The sequence below is a fragment of the Epargyreus clarus genome, unplaced genomic scaffold (assembly GCF_041222505.1).
Source record: "Epargyreus clarus isolate Ecla_fem2 unplaced genomic scaffold, WU_Ecla_fem_2.2 ptg000034l, whole genome shotgun sequence".
Lineage (NCBI taxonomy): Eukaryota > Metazoa > Arthropoda > Insecta > Lepidoptera > Hesperiidae > Epargyreus > Epargyreus clarus.
The window spans coordinates 9,293,488-9,312,905 of record NW_027332239.1 but is presented as its reverse complement, the minus strand read 5'-3'; the positions used below and the strand labels follow the sequence as shown (position 1 = coordinate 9,312,905).

The following is a 19,418-nucleotide window of genomic DNA, read 5'->3' as shown; positions in this document are numbered from 1 at the left end:
CAGATATAATGGTTGATGCCGTTCAAGTACGTGTGTCGTACTAATGTAAGTCGGGGAACCCTATATGATTGATACGAGTATATAGTTCTTAGTCAACACGTTATAAGTGCGTTCTAAGTATTTATTCTACGTTCGACTATACTTTTTAACTTAGAATGTTAAAAGGGTGTACAATGTACATCTCTATTAAAAGACAGAAATAGGTGTGGCGGTAGAACCGCGGTTTAGAATTCAAATAAAAATTTAAATAAGTAACTCAGTGCTCATAAAATAACTTTCTTATGTCATGTTTATTAGCTTATTAATGTACATAATAAGTATTACATTAAAAATATTTTTCACTATTTAAATAGATTGCTGTCAATATCGACGATTTAAGTGAGCTGTTTTTTTCCCAGATTTTTAATTAAAAGTATTGCGAATATAGAACGAATGTATATACGAATGTAGATACGGGTATATAAGTTTCAAGGCAACCTTTCATTCGTGCTACAAAATCGTAATGATTTCTGTGTTACCACTATTACAAAATTACAATTATTACTCAACTGAAGGGAATAAGGCGCTATGGTACCATCATTATAATATACTCTAATGCATTTTCGCTTCGACTACTACAGATAACTTAAGATAAGATAAGACTTGAAGTGGGGAGCGTAAATGCGCAATTCATAATTCAATACAAGGAAATTATCTAAATCGAAAGCTATGGGTAGGTACTTCTAGGTACCCGTCTACGACAACTTGTTGTAACTTTATAGTAAGTGTGTATCGCCCAAAAACCTGTTGAGAATGTTGAGCTAAGAGTCCTAGGAGTTCTGGGCCTGTCCCTGTAGTTCCGGGACTAGAATAGGGCTACGGTACCCCCTGCCGGAGGGCTCCGGTTGTGTTCCGTTGGAGATCCCGGAGTTCTCCAAATAGCGTTGAGGACGGCCACCGGGGGGTTTTAGTGCGGTAAAAATCCCAAATAACCCGGCGTCGCTCCCACGTCGTCGGGTACCTTTTGAAGGTTTCCCCCTCGAGAAAAAAGAAAAAAATGAAAGGAGTGCTGGGCCACAGATACGTTGCTACCCCTAAAGACTATGTTGAAACGTCTCGGATAAGTAGGTAAGTCTCCCTGAACAAAATCGGTGCCGCCAAAGTCGGACCACAAAGGGTTCTATCGGCTTCTTAAACATGCTAAGGCTCAGTAAATCTGTTGTATTAATTTGGTGGACTTAGTAGGAAAGGTCTGAATTCGTGCCATTGCTATTAGGTCATGGTCTCACATTACCGGTTGGACACTTTCCAGGTGCTGAAACATCCAAATTAAACGAATTCGCCAGCTGTCATAGTAGTATTAGGTAACTTTTAAATAGTTGTGTAATAATTATAAAACTAAAATTTGAAAATTATCTACGTCCTTACTTTAATGTAAGAAACTTGAAGCGCAGTAACATTATTTAGTAAGTCGAATTGTATTATTATGAGAAAAAAAGTTAAACAGTCCATTTATTAATTTGTGGGATGAGGTTTGATTTAACTAAGCGTCATTTTACACACTGATCTACGCTAGCAGTAATGTTGACTACTTTAAATTTTGAAACTTTAATTTGCGCGTAACTGTTGTAGCATTCCCTTACAGATTTACTGTTACTAGGTAGATATCAGTAGTACCATACTAATGAGTATTTAATGGTCATCCAATAGTAAACAACCCCGCAATCCATCTGATACTTATGGCAATTGCCACCCATAAGTATCTATGAAGAATACGATATAGAACAGTACCCTTACCATGAGTTTTTACGTTTTTCAAATATGACTGTTTTGGTATTTGTTTACATATTTACTATTTCCAATCAGCGCCCCTAGCGGATTGTGTCCGAACTTGAAAATTGTATAGGCCAATACGTAAACAAATACCAAAACAGTCATATTTGTCAAAACGTAAAAACTCTTGGTAAGGGTACAGGTAACAGAAGAAGCCACGGTGGCGTCATATCTAAATCAGCCGACATCCACAATCTTCTACAAAACTCAGAACTGTTTCGCGCTAGCAATGGGTGTAGATGTGGTATCTCTGGTCGAACACTACTGCCTCTATGACTTTCATAGGAAATGGTGATATTACTGTTATCGTAATAGTACGATTATATCGATAATTTCACAAGTTCAACATGAAATAACAAATAATTGCAAATATTCTTGAAAATGATATGAAGAAGATCAATGGCACTGTAATCCTGTTACAAGGGTACTAAACCTATTGTTAAATCGTGTCAGATATTTTGCAAAGACAAATTGCATCGACAAAATTTAATGCCATGAAAAAACACTACTTGTAAAAAAATCCAAGCCTCGCCATTCAGCTCTTCTACCGTAAAAAGTCGTAAGATCCATGGAATCCAAGTCCTTGGATTCATGTAGTCTGTACTTAAGAGACCTTCTGTCTTAAGGTATTATCTCACTATGTAACCTAACAACATCTCATGGGACCATATCAATATTAAAAATATTTTATGTTTCAAATAAATAGATTGGATTTGGCAATCGTACTTAACAAACTAATTTAATTTAATATACATATACTTGTGATATACATTGTTTTTTTTTTATAATATAGAGGAAGCTGGACTAAGCTGGAACGCCTCGGAAAAGTATATCTTCCTTACCGCACTCTTGAAACTAGAACATAGCAGCGCTTAAGACGCATAAATTGATCTAGCGGTGGTGCCGCTGGAAGCGGTGATACCACAAACAGTTCACATTGTGTTTTAATCGCATCATATCGCAGCACACGAGTAACATTACTACGATTGCCAAGTCCAATCTATTTATTTGAAACATAAAATATTTTTAATATTGATATGGTCCCATGAGATGTTGTTAGGTTACATAGTGAGATAATACCTTAAGACAGAAGGTCTCTTAAGTACAGACTACATGAATCCAAGGACTTGGATTCCATGGATCTTACGACTTTTTACGGTGGAAGAGCTGAATGGCGAGGCTTGGATTTTTTTACAAGTAGTGTTTTTTCATGGCATCTCATTCCTTTTTGTAGGTATGCCTACTTTTTTTCCTTTCCGGGACCTTCTATTACTTGAATGTCAACAACAGATTTTTTTAAAGCACCCTCACTGTCTTACGAGAATGAGCCTTCTTTTTTTTTGTAGGTAATATTTGTAGTTATTGTAAGAATAATTATTTGAGGAGTATATTAATAAAACATATTTTCCGCTAGACCACGTTTTTATTCATTTCTATTTTAATCTTGAGTCACCGAACAATATCATTTTATACACAACCAGTAATATAGATTACAATTTATATTAAAAAGGTTCTTACAATACGCCCCTTTATCTTTATTACCCGCCTATAACAAAACTCTACATAAATACTACCAAACATAAGTCTTTCGTGGAACTGGCTAAATAGTTGAATCTCCCCACTAAACTCTGACACGGTAGACTACTGTTACTATCTGAGTTACCTTTTGTTTATTTCAAATCAACCTCCATTGAAGTTGACATGGACTTACAAACGGACATACCAAACGCTTGCATTAATTTTAAAATACATTGTTTTTGGTCTCAAATAATCACTCAGTCATCTATAAGCATGCTATCACGCAGAGGTTCAACAAGAACTCGAGTTTGATTTTCTTTTAGTACAAATTACGATCAGGCCTACACTCAGGCCGTTACAGGACCACTCTCTGAAATTAAATCACATGTTAAAAAGTTGTAAAATCCAGTTTGTTTCCTCTCTCTAACAGGATAACGCCTATTACTATCATTACTTATATCAACAGATTTACGTACCATTACCTCAGGCTCGCTTACATCCGTCATAGTATTAGTCACATTACTTACATCACTTGTATCCGTAACCGCAGGCACACATACACCTATATCACCTGTAACACCAGCATCAGTCATGGAATCTTTTTCATGACAATAAATTAAATCGAAAAGTTACTATTTTGACAACTGGAATTACTCGCGTTATCCTCAGGAAAAACATATTTTAAAAACTTAACACCTCGAATGTCTTCGTATTAAATAATCGATATCTTCTTATGAATATCCGACAAAAATCACTGGTTTTGACTTTGCATCCAATTTTCGTCTTTTCTGTTTGGTATAAGAGTATACGCTACGCTATATACGTATATCTCTACGCTATCAGTAACTTATTATCTGTTAGAAAATTATATATCGTGAATCTAATTTTAAAATTCCATAAAGATCTACCTTTTGATAACACCTTCCTTGATAGGAGACGTTGCGATATTGTAGCACCCTCCCATGCGGTTCGAACCATTTTTGCTCAATGCCAATATTTATCACAAGCATCTTATCTATATAATAAAATCAACCGATTACTGCAAATATACCCTTTAACTTCACACAACTGTAAATTAATTCTAATAAGGTGGCTGCAAACACTAAATTATACAAAGGTCGAGAACCTCCTTGTAAGACTAAAATAACATCTTCAACTAGATAATAAAAAAATGTATGTGGACTTAGCTTCCGATTCCTAGGATATCATTATGAGTCCGTAGGGTATGCACGAATAATATCTAAACATTGTACTCAATATGGTGTAATATTTATGTTAATCCTATATTTGTAATTAAATGTCAATACTTTTATGTATAATCCTAATTAAGAAATCCAACAGTGGAAGAGCGACGCATTCCTATCACAAGTGTCTCTGACTACTTACCAGGAAGCCCCGACCATTAGTTTCAATGATTTTCCTTAAATAAATGCGTTTTTATATATTTTTTATGCGCTGCACATCCAAATAAGCATAAATGGGTAACATCTACTCGTTTCCCAGACCATTTTTGTAGAGGCACACAGTCTTTCACTGTCTTCGTCGGAATCCGGTTTTTGATATAAATCTTAGTACATATTTAACGCTCTTGCACAAATTTGCTTAAAGTTATAATAGATTTCTCGCTTTTTCGATAATAGTTCTGTTAGCTCTTTCAACCATACCATTCTGTTTTGTGGTATATACTACATATCGCCCTCTGATGTAGAATTCTAGTCCATTTGTTGACAAATCAATATCGTAAGCTCTATTACAAAACTTCGTTCCACCATCTCATCTCATACACTTGTTCGACTTGCTAATTGCCTTTTCAACGCGAACTTTATATTTTTGAAATTTTATAAAGTCTCACTCTTATGTTTGAGAAAATAAACATGTGTCATTCGAGTATATATCGTTGATAAATAATAACATGTACCATGAACCGTTGAATGAAGTAGCTTCCAAGGGACCACATAAACCCGTATGTACGATCTCCAGTATATCGTTCGCTCCCGTTCAGAGATTTGGAAATGATTTGTTACATTTTACTCTTAGTCGACATATCCGTCATAATGTTCACATCATCAAGACGGGTCACAATATTCTTTAAAATTTGCATATATTCCGGATTAGTACGGGCTAGTTTTCTATGCCAATATTTATTTGACATTGTCAAATTACTTATCGGTGATTTGACAATATATATAATACTATGTACGTTGTGGCCAGTTGCGATGATATTATCCATAGACTTACTAATAGTGCAACCGTTTTTCAGGAAATTAACAGTAAATCCTTTTTCAGTAAGTTTACTCACCGATAACGAATTCATACTTAAATTATTAGTCTGTATTTGTCTTCTGTAGTTATCTTTAAAATTTCATCTCTTCAAAATATTCAACCTGTAGTTATTTTTAAAATTATTATTTGCAAAGTATATTAATAATACATATTTTCAGCTAGACCATATTTTTATTCACTTTTTAAAACTTAACTCGCGCAATTTTTCAAATAAGCCTTCAGTGCCAAATCCGAATCTATAACTGTAGTGTATGAGAAGTAATATGAAGGTTCCGTCGTCTCATGTGTACACGCCGTGAACAATGGTATGGTGTGAACGGGGCATGGTCCCCCCCTCACTCTGCTGGAAGCTGTGGTGTAAGATGGATGTGCGTGCGGGCACTGCTGAGTGAGCCGATACTTTAACATAAGGTGAAACACAAACAGTACAATAACGATTAGCGAAAAATGCTGAAAGGAGTTACGAGGCCGATTTTTATAAAAACTAAAACTGCATCATTCGTTTTTTTTAATATTTTTTTCTGTAGCCGGGGATCGAACGAGTTCATTTTGAAAAAAAATACGCCCTCTATATTATTCCACTATCTCATAGTGTTGCTTATAAGGATCAAATTCTGGAAAGTATTGATAAATGACAAAGTAAAGGAAAAGCCTCAGTTTTAAGAAAATTCAAATTTTTCCATAATATTTTGGCAGTTAAGTTTCCGCCATTCATTAATTTAAACATTTCACATATTAACAATTGTTTGGCCTTATGTTTTAAATCATTCGAAAGCCCACAAAATAAAAGCTAACAGAAGTCAATCTTCATACAAAGTGGGCTCGAGCAACGCACACATAGACCTCGCTTACCGACTCGTTATCTCGAGGGGACTTGGGCGCATACGTGTGCGACTGTCAGTCCGCTTCTAACACGCTTTTGTAACTGTTGTACAAGCAATGGAGCAAAAGAAAGTTACCCTAATTGTGTAATGGACGGTTGTTTAAATTCAACATTAAACTGTGGATTTTCGTTTTTTTATAGCTATCAATTATCAAGCCACTAGGAGCTGATATTTTTGGTGATCATGGCAAGAACATGTCATCTAGTGGCTATCTAAGCTCGATTTATATAACAGTTTCCTATTTCGAATCATTTGAAACGAACTTAACTAAATTTTTGTAATATTGCGTTGTAATATTACGTACCTAATATTACGTAAGTTGAAAACATGATTTTTTGTTTGTGTAGATATTGGTTTGCCTTTAATGCCATTTGGTAGGTTTAGGTCTAAAACGGATAGGGCAAAAGGAATTGTGTAATTAGGGTAATCCGTTTACAAGTTATTAGGGATTTTCCATTGTGAACATTGTAAATTTTTATATGTAAGCTTATTTTCGTACAGACATTTATTTAAGCGCAATAAGGCCGAAATTTGCCTAAACACTTGTTTCCTTGGAAACAAACTTATTATTATTTTATAATACGGCGACAGTTGCTTTACCTCACGACAGTTATTGTATTTTGTGTATGTTACCGTTAGATTGTAGAATACGTTTGCATACACATTAACTAGGCAGTCTTAAGATTAGCTAGAAAATATGCAGACTAACTATGTAGTTAAAATTCGAAACATTTTTTCAGACTTGTTCTTAGGGCTAAAACACATGCCTTTTTACGACACGACGACATATCGTGACACATAGCGACATCGTGCCGCAAAGCGATATTGTTTCGTGAAAATATACAATGTTTGTCGTAAATTCATGACACGACGACGCATCATGGCATGCACGGGTCGACGTCAAGGGGTGAAAATTGATACAATCTCGTTTTGTACTTTAGGTAATGGACAAACTAATCTGCGTTTTAACTGATTTAGGCACATTAGCCGTAACATCTAGTTTTTTTCTCATGACATTTGTCAGAAATTCGGAATGTTTTTGATATTATATAACTTTTTAGGGTTCCATACCCAAAGGGTAGAAACGGAACCCTATTTCTAAGCCGTTCGTTTGTCTGTCTGACATAGAGCTCTATTTCTGGAACCTTAATAGATAGAAATTTAATTTTTTTACGGAATATGTATAATGGTGGCCGCTTTAACAATAAGTACTAAAAGTAAAAAGAAAAACTTTCTAATAAAGGAGAGTTGCCATACAAGAACCTTCTTTTTCTTTATGAGGAGGAAATCTTCAAAAGGTACTCGACGACGTGGGAGTGACGCCGGGTTATGTGGGACTTTAGCCGCACTAAAATCCTCCGGTGGCCGTCCTCAACGTTTGTTGGAGAACTCCGGGATCTCCGAATGAACGTAACAGAAGTCCTTTAAGCGCGATGCCCCGATCGAGCTCTGCCCTGGGAGAACAGTTTTCGCTCCTCCTAAACTATCCGGTGTTCACGACGGTATGCGACTACACATACCGCCGTCCTTCCCGGGGCCACTTATTGGACAGTTCGAGCTCCCTCTTGCCACTCCCAACTCCGGAAGCCCCCTTGTAGTCGCTTCTTACGACAGGCACGGGATATCGTAACCCTTTTTTAGTCCAGGAACTACAGAGACAAACATATAAGGACCTGCTATTTTTTAGCGTTTTTCATTTGAAATGTTCACAATGCATTATATGGCTGCTATAACATCAATTAGTAAAAATAAAAATAAAATAAACAAATATTTTTGTGATACGGAACCCTCAGTGTACGAGTTCGATTCGCACTTCACCCATTATTTGAATTGAATTTAAATTGAAGTTGGAATTGAAAACGTCTTTTGTCTCGAGAATAAAAACAATTGACGTCGCCTATAATAGTAGGGGAGCCCAAGACGGGATTTCGAGAGTGACTCGAACGCGGCAGATTAAGATATGGGAGATACCTTACATCCTATAGAGTATCTTAAACTATCCATTTGGGGGGTTCAACCAGGGAAGTCCATCAGACTATTAATAAAAAATCGTATTATCTATAGTAGCTTAATTACATGCTGAAAACAATAAATTTATAATCTGATGGTTTGAGGGCGGCGTTAGGGAGTAATAAGGTTGCAAAAAGTCTATACCTGGACATACTCGAGTGTGGTAATTTTTTTAATACAAAGGAAATAATGCTAGAAAATATGCACTATCTGATAGCGCCATTTATTAGCATGGATCCCTGGAAAGTAATGGTGTACAACAAACTAAAGGAAAAGGCAAATTTTATGGAAAATACATTATTCTTTATATATTCTCATTCTATTTTTTTTTTCAAATCGTCAGTATAGAAAATCCCTCCACTAAATCGTCAGATGAAGGGTTATGATAAGTAAAACATCAGCTGGAATTTCCTGTATAATAATCTTACGCCCTCGAGTGTGTCAAGATTACGTTTTTTTTTGCATTTTCGAAGAGTCACTGACAGTCTTTCGAATCGAATCGTCAGTCTTTCGAATGGGGGACTCATCTGGGGTAACTTCATATCCCCTTTGAAAATCTAATGTGCTGGTTACTTTTTTTTCCGTTTTTACCTCTCGTATGGCTGTCCCCCTATGCAAACCAGCAGATAAACATATGCCATGAAAAAACACTACTTGTAAAAAAATCCAAGCCTCGCCATTCAGCTCTTCCACCGTAAAAAGTCGTAAGATCCATGGAATCCAAGTCCTTGGATTCATGTAGTCTGTACTTAAGAGACCTTCTGTCTTAAGGTATTATCTCACTATGTAACCTAACAACATCTCATGGGACCATATCAATATTAAAAATATTTTATGTTTCAAATAAATAGATTGGATTTGGCAATCGTACTTAACAAACTAATTTAATTTAATATACATATACTTGTGATATACATTGTTTTTTTTTTATAATATAGAGGAAGCTGGACTAAGCTGGAACGCCTCGGAAAAGTATATCTTCCTTACCGCACTCTTGAAACTAGAACATAGCAGCGCTTAAGACGCATAAATTGATCTAGCGGTGGTGCCGCTGGAAGCGGTGATACCACAAACAGTTCACATTGTGTTTTAATCGCATCATATCGCAGCACACGAGTAACATTACTACGATTGCCAAGTCCAATCTATTTATTTGAAACATAAAATATTTTTAATATTGATATGGTCCCATGAGATGTTGTTAGGTTACATAGTGAGATAATACCTTAAGACAGAAGGTCTCTTAAGTACAGACTACATGAATCCAAGGACTTGGATTCCATGGATCTTACGACTTTTTACGGTGGAAGAGCTGAATGGCGAGGCTTGGATTTTTTTACAAGTAGTGTTTTTTCATGGCATCTCATTCCTTTTTGTAGGTATGCCTACTTTTTTTCCTTTCCGGGACCTTCTATTACTTGAATGTCAACAACAGATTTTTTTAAAGCACCCTCACTGTCTTACGAGAATGAGCCTTCTTTTTTTTTGTAGGTAATATTTGTAGTTATTGTAAGAATAATTATTTGAGGAGTATATTAATAAAACATATTTTCCGCTAGACCACGTTTTTATTCATTTCTATTTTAATCTTGAGTCACCGAACAATATCATTTTATACACAACCAGTAATATAGATTACAATTTATATTAAAAAGGTTCTTACAATACGCCCCTTTATCTTTATTACCCGCCTATAACAAAACTCTACATAAATACTACCAAACATAAGTCTTTCGTGGAACTGGCTAAATAGTTGAATCTCCCCACTAAACTCTGACACGGTAGACTACTGTTACTATCTGAGTTACCTTTTGTTTATTTCAAATCAACCTCCATTGAAGTTGACATGGACTTACAAACGGACATACCAAACGCTTGCATTAATTTTAAAATACATTGTTTTTGGTCTCAAATAATCACTCAGTCATCTATAAGCATGCTATCACGCAGAGGTTCAACAAGAACTCGAGTTTGATTTTCTTTTAGTACAAATTACGATCAGGCCTACACTCAGGCCGTTACAGGACCACTCTCTGAAATTAAATCACATGTTAAAAAGTTGTAAAATCCAGTTTGTTTCCTCTCTCTAACAGGATAACGCCTATTACTATCATTACTTATATCAACAGATTTACGTACCATTACCTCAGGCTCGCTTACATCCGTCATAGTATTAGTCACATTACTTACATCACTTGTATCCGTAACCGCAGGCACACATACACCTATATCACCTGTAACACCAGCATCAGTCATGGAATCTTTTTCATGACAATAAATTAAATCGAAAAGTTACTATTTTGACAACTGGAATTACTCGCGTTATCCTCAGGAAAAACATATTTTAAAAACTTAACACCTCGAATGTCTTCGTATTAAATAATCGATATCTTCTTATGAATATCCGACAAAAATCACTGGTTTTGACTTTGCATCCAATTTTCGTCTTTTCTGTTTGGTATAAGAGTATACGCTACGCTATATACGTATATCTCTACGCTATCAGTAACTTATTATCTGTTAGAAAATTATATATCGTGAATCTAATTTTAAAATTCCATAAAGATCTACCTTTTGATAACACCTTCCTTGATAGGAGACGTTGCGATATTGTAGCACCCTCCCATGCGGTTCGAACCATTTTTGCTCAATGCCAATATTTATCACAAGCATCTTATCTATATAATAAAATCAACCGATTACTGCAAATATACCCTTTAACTTCACACAACTGTAAATTAATTCTAATAAGGTGGCTGCAAACACTAAATTATACAAAGGTCGAGAACCTCCTTGTAAGACTAAAATAACATCTTCAACTAGATAATAAAAAAATGTATGTGGACTTAGCTTCCGATTCCTAGGATATCATTATGAGTCCGTAGGGTATGCACGAATAATATCTAAACATTGTACTCAATATGGTGTAATATTTATGTTAATCCTATATTTGTAATTAAATGTCAATACTTTTATGTATAATCCTAATTAAGAAATCCAACAGTGGAAGAGCGACGCATTCCTATCACAAGTGTCTCTGACTACTTACCAGGAAGCCCCGACCATTAGTTTCAATGATTTTCCTTAAATAAATGCGTTTTTATATATTTTTTATGCGCTGCACATCCAAATAAGCATAAATGGGTAACATCTACTCGTTTCCCAGACCATTTTTGTAGAGGCACACAGTCTTTCACTGTCTTCGTCGGAATCCGGTTTTTGATATAAATCTTAGTACATATTTAACGCTCTTGCACAAATTTGCTTAAAGTTATAATAGATTTCTCGCTTTTTCGATAATAGTTCTGTTAGCTCTTTCAACCATACCATTCTGTTTTGTGGTATATACTACATATCGCCCTCTGATGTAGAATTCTAGTCCATTTGTTGACAAATCAATATCGTAAGCTCTATTACAAAACTTCGTTCCACCATCTCATCTCATACACTTGTTCGACTTGCTAATTGCCTTTTCAACGCGAACTTTATATTTTTGAAATTTTATAAAGTCTCACTCTTATGTTTGAGAAAATAAACATGTGTCATTCGAGTATATATCGTTGATAAATAATAACATGTACCATGAACCGTTGAATGAAGTAGCTTCCAAGGGACCACATAAACCCGTATGTACGATCTCCAGTATATCGTTCGCTCCCGTTCAGAGATTTGGAAATGATTTGTTACATTTTACTCTTAGTCGACATATCCGTCATAATGTTCACATCATCAAGACGGGTCACAATATTCTTTAAAATTTGCATATATTCCGGATTAGTACGGGCTAGTTTTCTATGCCAATATTTATTTGACATTGTCAAATTACTTATCGGTGATTTGACAATATATATAATACTATGTACGTTGTGGCCAGTTGCGATGATATTATCCATAGACTTACTAATAGTGCAACCGTTTTTCAGGAAATTAACAGTAAATCCTTTTTCAGTAAGTTTACTCACCGATAACGAATTCATACTTAAATTATTAGTCTGTATTTGTCTTCTGTAGTTATCTTTAAAATTTCATCTCTTCAAAATATTCAACCTGTAGTTATTTTTAAAATTATTATTTGCAAAGTATATTAATAATACATATTTTCAGCTAGACCATATTTTTATTCACTTTTTAAAACTTAACTCGCGCAATTTTTCAAATAAGCCTTCAGTGCCAAATCCGAATCTATAACTGTAGTGTATGAGAAGTAATATGAAGGTTCCGTCGTCTCATGTGTACACGCCGTGAACAATGGTATGGTGTGAACGGGGCATGGTCCCCCCCTCACTCTGCTGGAAGCTGTGGTGTAAGATGGATGTGCGTGCGGGCACTGCTGAGTGAGCCGATACTTTAACATAAGGTGAAACACAAACAGTACAATAACGATTAGCGAAAAATGCTGAAAGGAGTTACGAGGCCGATTTTTATAAAAACTAAAACTGCATCATTCGTTTTTTTTAATATTTTTTTCTGTAGCCGGGGATCGAACGAGTTCATTTTGAAAAAAAATACGCCCTCTATATTATTCCACTATCTCATAGTGTTGCTTATAAGGATCAAATTCTGGAAAGTATTGATAAATGACAAAGTAAAGGAAAAGCCTCAGTTTTAAGAAAATTCAAATTTTTCCATAATATTTTGGCAGTTAAGTTTCCGCCATTCATTAATTTAAACATTTCACATATTAACAATTGTTTGGCCTTATGTTTTAAATCATTCGAAAGCCCACAAAATAAAAGCTAACAGAAGTCAATCTTCATACAAAGTGGGCTCGAGCAACGCACACATAGACCTCGCTTACCGACTCGTTATCTCGAGGGGACTTGGGCGCATACGTGTGCGACTGTCAGTCCGCTTCTAACACGCTTTTGTAACTGTTGTACAAGCAATGGAGCAAAAGAAAGTTACCCTAATTGTGTAATGGACGGTTGTTTAAATTCAACATTAAACTGTGGATTTTCGTTTTTTTATAGCTATCAATTATCAAGCCACTAGGAGCTGATATTTTTGGTGATCATGGCAAGAACATGTCATCTAGTGGCTATCTAAGCTCGATTTATATAACAGTTTCCTATTTCGAATCATTTGAAACGAACTTAACTAAATTTTTGTAATATTGCGTTGTAATATTACGTACCTAATATTACGTAAGTTGAAAACATGATTTTTTGTTTGTGTAGATATTGGTTTGCCTTTAATGCCATTTGGTAGGTTTAGGTCTAAAACGGATAGGGCAAAAGGAATTGTGTAATTAGGGTAATCCGTTTACAAGTTATTAGGGATTTTCCATTGTGAACATTGTAAATTTTTATATGTAAGCTTATTTTCGTACAGACATTTATTTAAGCGCAATAAGGCCGAAATTTGCCTAAACACTTGTTTCCTTGGAAACAAACTTATTATTATTTTATAATACGGCGACAGTTGCTTTACCTCACGACAGTTATTGTATTTTGTGTATGTTACCGTTAGATTGTAGAATACGTTTGCATACACATTAACTAGGCAGTCTTAAGATTAGCTAGAAAATATGCAGACTAACTATGTAGTTAAAATTCGAAACATTTTTTCAGACTTGTTCTTAGGGCTAAAACACATGCCTTTTTACGACACGACGACATATCGTGACACATAGCGACATCGTGCCGCAAAGCGATATTGTTTCGTGAAAATATACAATGTTTGTCGTAAATTCATGACACGACGACGCATCATGGCATGCACGGGTCGACGTCAAGGGGTGAAAATTGATACAATCTCGTTTTGTACTTTAGGTAATGGACAAACTAATCTGCGTTTTAACTGATTTAGGCACATTAGCCGTAACATCTAGTTTTTTTCTCATGACATTTGTCAGAAATTCGGAATGTTTTTGATATTATATAACTTTTTAGGGTTCCATACCCAAAGGGTAGAAACGGAACCCTATTTCTAAGCCGTTCGTTTGTCTGTCTGACATAGAGCTCTATTTCTGGAACCTTAATAGATAGAAATTTAATTTTTTTACGGAATATGTATAATGGTGGCCGCTTTAACAATAAGTACTAAAAGTAAAAAGAAAAACTTTCTAATAAAGGAGAGTTGCCATACAAGAACCTTCTTTTTCTTTATGAGGAGGAAATCTTCAAAAGGTACTCGACGACGTGGGAGTGACGCCGGGTTATGTGGGACTTTAGCCGCACTAAAATCCTCCGGTGGCCGTCCTCAACGTTTGTTGGAGAACTCCGGGATCTCCGAATGAACGTAACAGAAGTCCTTTAAGCGCGATGCCCCGATCGAGCTCTGCCCTGGGAGAACAGTTTTCGCTCCTCCTAAACTATCCGGTGTTCACGACGGTATGCGACTACACATACCGCCGTCCTTCCCGGGGCCACTTATTGGACAGTTCGAGCTCCCTCTTGCCACTCCCAACTCCGGAAGCCCCCTTGTAGTCGCTTCTTACGACAGGCACGGGATATCGTAACCCTTTTTTAGTCCAGGAACTACAGAGACAAACATATAAGGACCTGCTATTTTTTAGCGTTTTTCATTTGAAATGTTCACAATGCATTATATGGCTGCTATAACATCAATTAGTAAAAATAAAAATAAAATAAACAAATATTTTTGTGATACGGAACCCTCAGTGTACGAGTTCGATTCGCACTTCACCCATTATTTGAATTGAATTTAAATTGAAGTTGGAATTGAAAACGTCTTTTGTCTCGAGAATAAAAACAATTGACGTCGCCTATAATAGTAGGGGAGCCCAAGACGGGATTTCGAGAGTGACTCGAACGCGGCAGATTAAGATATGGGAGATACCTTACATCCTATAGAGTATCTTAAACTATCCATTTGGGGGGTTCAACCAGGGAAGTCCATCAGACTATTAATAAAAAATCGTATTATCTATAGTAGCTTAATTACATGCTGAAAACAATAAATTTATAATCTGATGGTTTGAGGGCGGCGTTAGGGAGTAATAAGGTTGCAAAAAGTCTATACCTGGACATACTCGAGTGTGGTAATTTTTTTAATACAAAGGAAATAATGCTAGAAAATATGCACTATCTGATAGCGCCATTTATTAGCATGGATCCCTGGAAAGTAATGGTGTACAACAAACTAAAGGAAAAGGCAAATTTTATGGAAAATACATTATTCTTTATATATTCTCATTCTATTTTTTTTTTCAAATCGTCAGTATAGAAAATCCCTCCACTAAATCGTCAGATGAAGGGTTATGATAAGTAAAACATCAGCTGGAATTTCCTGTATAATAATCTTACGCCCTCGAGTGTGTCAAGATTACGTTTTTTTTTGCATTTTCGAAGAGTCACTGACAGTCTTTCGAATCGAATCGTCAGTCTTTCGAATGGGGGACTCATCTGGGGTAACTTCATATCCCCTTTGAAAATCTAATGTGCTGGTTACTTTTTTTTCCGTTTTTACCTCTCGTATGGCTGTCCCCCTATGCAAACCAGCAGATAAACATATTTCCGGCATCAGAGATATATACTATATCACTAACCTGCCGCGCCTTGAGTATGTCTGACTCTGCTTTTTACATATTTCGAATCATCTAGAAACTATTCCCACGGTGAATCGAAAAATATCACACAACCTTTTCTTCACTCTAACGTGTAATCCATCTTTTCTATGGTGTAATCTACACAATCGTATACGTCCTATTGACGCTCGAGTTTCTACCCATTTAACATCATGGGCTCCCCTACTACTCGTACATTTCGCAGACAGAAACACAGACTCATTAACTGCAAATGTAACTTTGTAATCCTATATAACTTATATAGGATACAAAGTTATTTAATGTAGTTGGTGTATCTAGATAACTGGACAGAAATTGCAAAATATTTTAGTTTTTCCATGAGTTATATACTAAACACTAATTGTATTCTCAATTTCAACCTTCTATGTCTGCTGGAAGTGCCTTAAACTTTTGATGATCGGTCAGTCAGTGAGTGAATGAGTGACAAAATTACGAACTTTAACTACTTGTAATTCTTAAACTACTGGTTCAAATTGAATGAAATTTGAAATGTACCGTGTCTATACAATGCTTGCTTGGCTCCTAAAAATTCAGGCTTCTAGCTTCATATGCAACGAAGTTACAGGGGGTCAAAAATGGGCCGAATTGCTTCGGGAAAAGTATGGTACGGCCGTGCCGCTTCTTTTGGCTCGACTTGGCGGAGGCACTGCCGTGCCTCCAGATTTCCGGCATCAGAGATATATACTATATCACTAACCTGCCGCGCCTTGAGTATGTCTGACTCTGCTTTTTACATATTTCGAATCATCTAGAAACTATTCCCACGGTGAATCGAAAAATATCACACAACCTTTTCTTCACTCTAACGTGTAATCCATCTTTTCTATGGTGTAATCTACACAATCGTATACGTCCTATTGACGCTCGAGTTTCTACCCATTTAACATCATGGGCTCCCCTACTACTCGTACATTTCGCAGACAGAAACACAGACTCATTAACTGCAAATGTAACTTTGTAATCCTATATAACTTATATAGGATACAAAGTTATTTAATGTAGTTGGTGTATCTAGATAACTGGACAGAAATTGCAAAATATTTTAGTTTTTCCATGAGTTATATACTAAACACTAATTGTATTCTCAATTTCAACCTTCTATGTCTGCTGGAAGTGCCTTAAACTTTTGATGATCGGTCAGTCAGTGAGTGAATGAGTGACAAAATTACGAACTTTAACTACTTGTAATTCTTAAACTACTGGTTCAAATTGAATGAAATTTGAAATGTACCGTGTCTATACAATGCTTGCTTGGCTCCTAAAAATTCAGGCTTCTAGCTTCATATGCAACGAAGTTACAGGGGGTCAAAAATGGGCCGAATTGCTTCGGGAAAAGTATGGTACGGCCGTGCCGCTTCTTTTGGCTCGACTTGGCGGAGGCACTGCCGTGCCTCCAGATGCCAAAAACGTCTAAAGATAATAACCGGAACCGACAGCTTTGCATATCTTCTGGAATCTTGCGAAAAACATGTTAAATTCATTTATTAGGCATTGCATTAAAACTTCTAATTATATAAAAAAACTTTTATAAGGTCAACCTGGTGCTGTATCCCTGACATTTAGGTACACATATTCAGATCTTTAAACTGGGACAAAACCTGGGTTAGCGTACCTATGCCTTAAAATTGGGTCAATTTCAGGCTGTCATCGTCATCAGCAACTATGACACTTTATTGATCGTCTTTCTCAGCATACCGTTGTTTGTAAGGACATTACCGGCTACGCTTATTGAGTTAGGTGCGATGGATATGAGGAGCTATATTCAAAAGATTTATGATTACGTTTATACTTTCGCGTTCCACACTATTGAATAACAAGTATACCTAGCTATAGAGGTTATATATTGTACACCTCGTATTGCTTAAATATGTATGTATATGTTTGTTTACTCCGCGATATTGTTAAAAATTTGTAGAGGTAAAAAGTTTGATATTTATATCGTAAGTAAACGATTCAATGTGACTGTCGTTAGTAAAGAAAGTCAATTAAATTGTTTCATAATTTTTAAGTCCGTAAAATTATGTTTTGGGTTTTTAATCTACTAATATGTTTTTTGATACATTATTATGAATTACTGAATTTACGATCAAGATTTCTCCGTATTTATATTTCCTGTCACTTTATCCACGTGGAGTTTAAAATATGCCAATTTAAATGTTCTCAATATAATTTAAGACTGAATGAATCTTCATAGTTTAAGTTCGTGGTTGAAATTATACCTGAATTTTACAAATGGCATTTACGCATGTAAATACTGAAAATGAGCTAAGAAACATTTTTTCTCTATATAATAAAAATAATAAAGATAAACCGGATTTATATAAATGGGAATCAAAAGTCTACCTATATTAAGCGAACTGAACATTGATCAGGGGCCTGAAAATAACACGAACAGTTAGATAAATAGAAGAGGGCAATAGATAGGAGTAAAAGGTACATTTGCTAGTAACATGTTTGATTTACTTTCGGTGTTTACTTCCCAAATAAGCCTCCTACAACAACTATGGCTGCTGCGGAAATAATTATTTTACGTGAAGGTGCCTAATTGGATAATCCTGATTTTATTCGTGTAAAGTATTACTTGAGTGACTGCAACCCTTTTTATACCCTTCTTTGGGAATACAGATTCCTAACAAACTCGGCAACGCTGCTTCATTGCGGACTGATGATAAAAGTATAAAGGAAGTAACTATTTAAAGATAACCGGTACCAACGGCTTAATGCGCCCTCTAAAGCATGAAAACGCGCTTAAATACATATCTACCTACTAACTAACGGTCACCTATCCAACTCTCAACTGCGCCTGAGGTTGTTAAATTTGTCAATCACTTACAATCAACACAAACCGCGAACCTGAGCGCAATGCTACGAACGACATTTTTTTTTACTTTTCATGCTTAATATGCCATGTGCATACTCCCACAACTAGGAAAGCCTTAAGCGTAGAACATTCCACCCCAGCACAGATTGACTGAGTTTAATTCAAAAATGTCCTAATAAGTTTCAGCCCATATTGACACTCGCATGGAAGTCCGGTCCCCCGGGTAAAAGGCGACCCCCAACTATCATGTGGCTCTCCCCATTAAGATTTTAGTTAGTGAACTTTAAATCATTAATTATTAATAGTTATTAAACAAGAAGTCATAGTATTAAAATTTTATGTTGCATGTCTGGTAATAGGGGCAGTTATATAGGTAGATAAATTCCTTAGGACAGTTACCAAAGTCCGAACGCAGTCATAATAATTACTAACACTTAAGGACAGATACCAATAACACGTATTCACTTAATGAATTTTTTAAAAGTTAAGCATGCCAAAAATGTGTCACGTTTATTCGAAAATATCACTTCAAACAATTAAC

The 19,418-nt window shown here is 35.7% G+C and overlaps 1 protein-coding gene across 8 annotated transcripts in view; it reads right to left on the bottom strand.

Moving 5' to 3' along the window:
• Positions 1-19,418, bottom strand: part of Shab (Shaker cognate b) — a 62,027-nt gene that overhangs the window by 41,845 nt on the left and 764 nt on the right. The window lies entirely within an intron of this gene.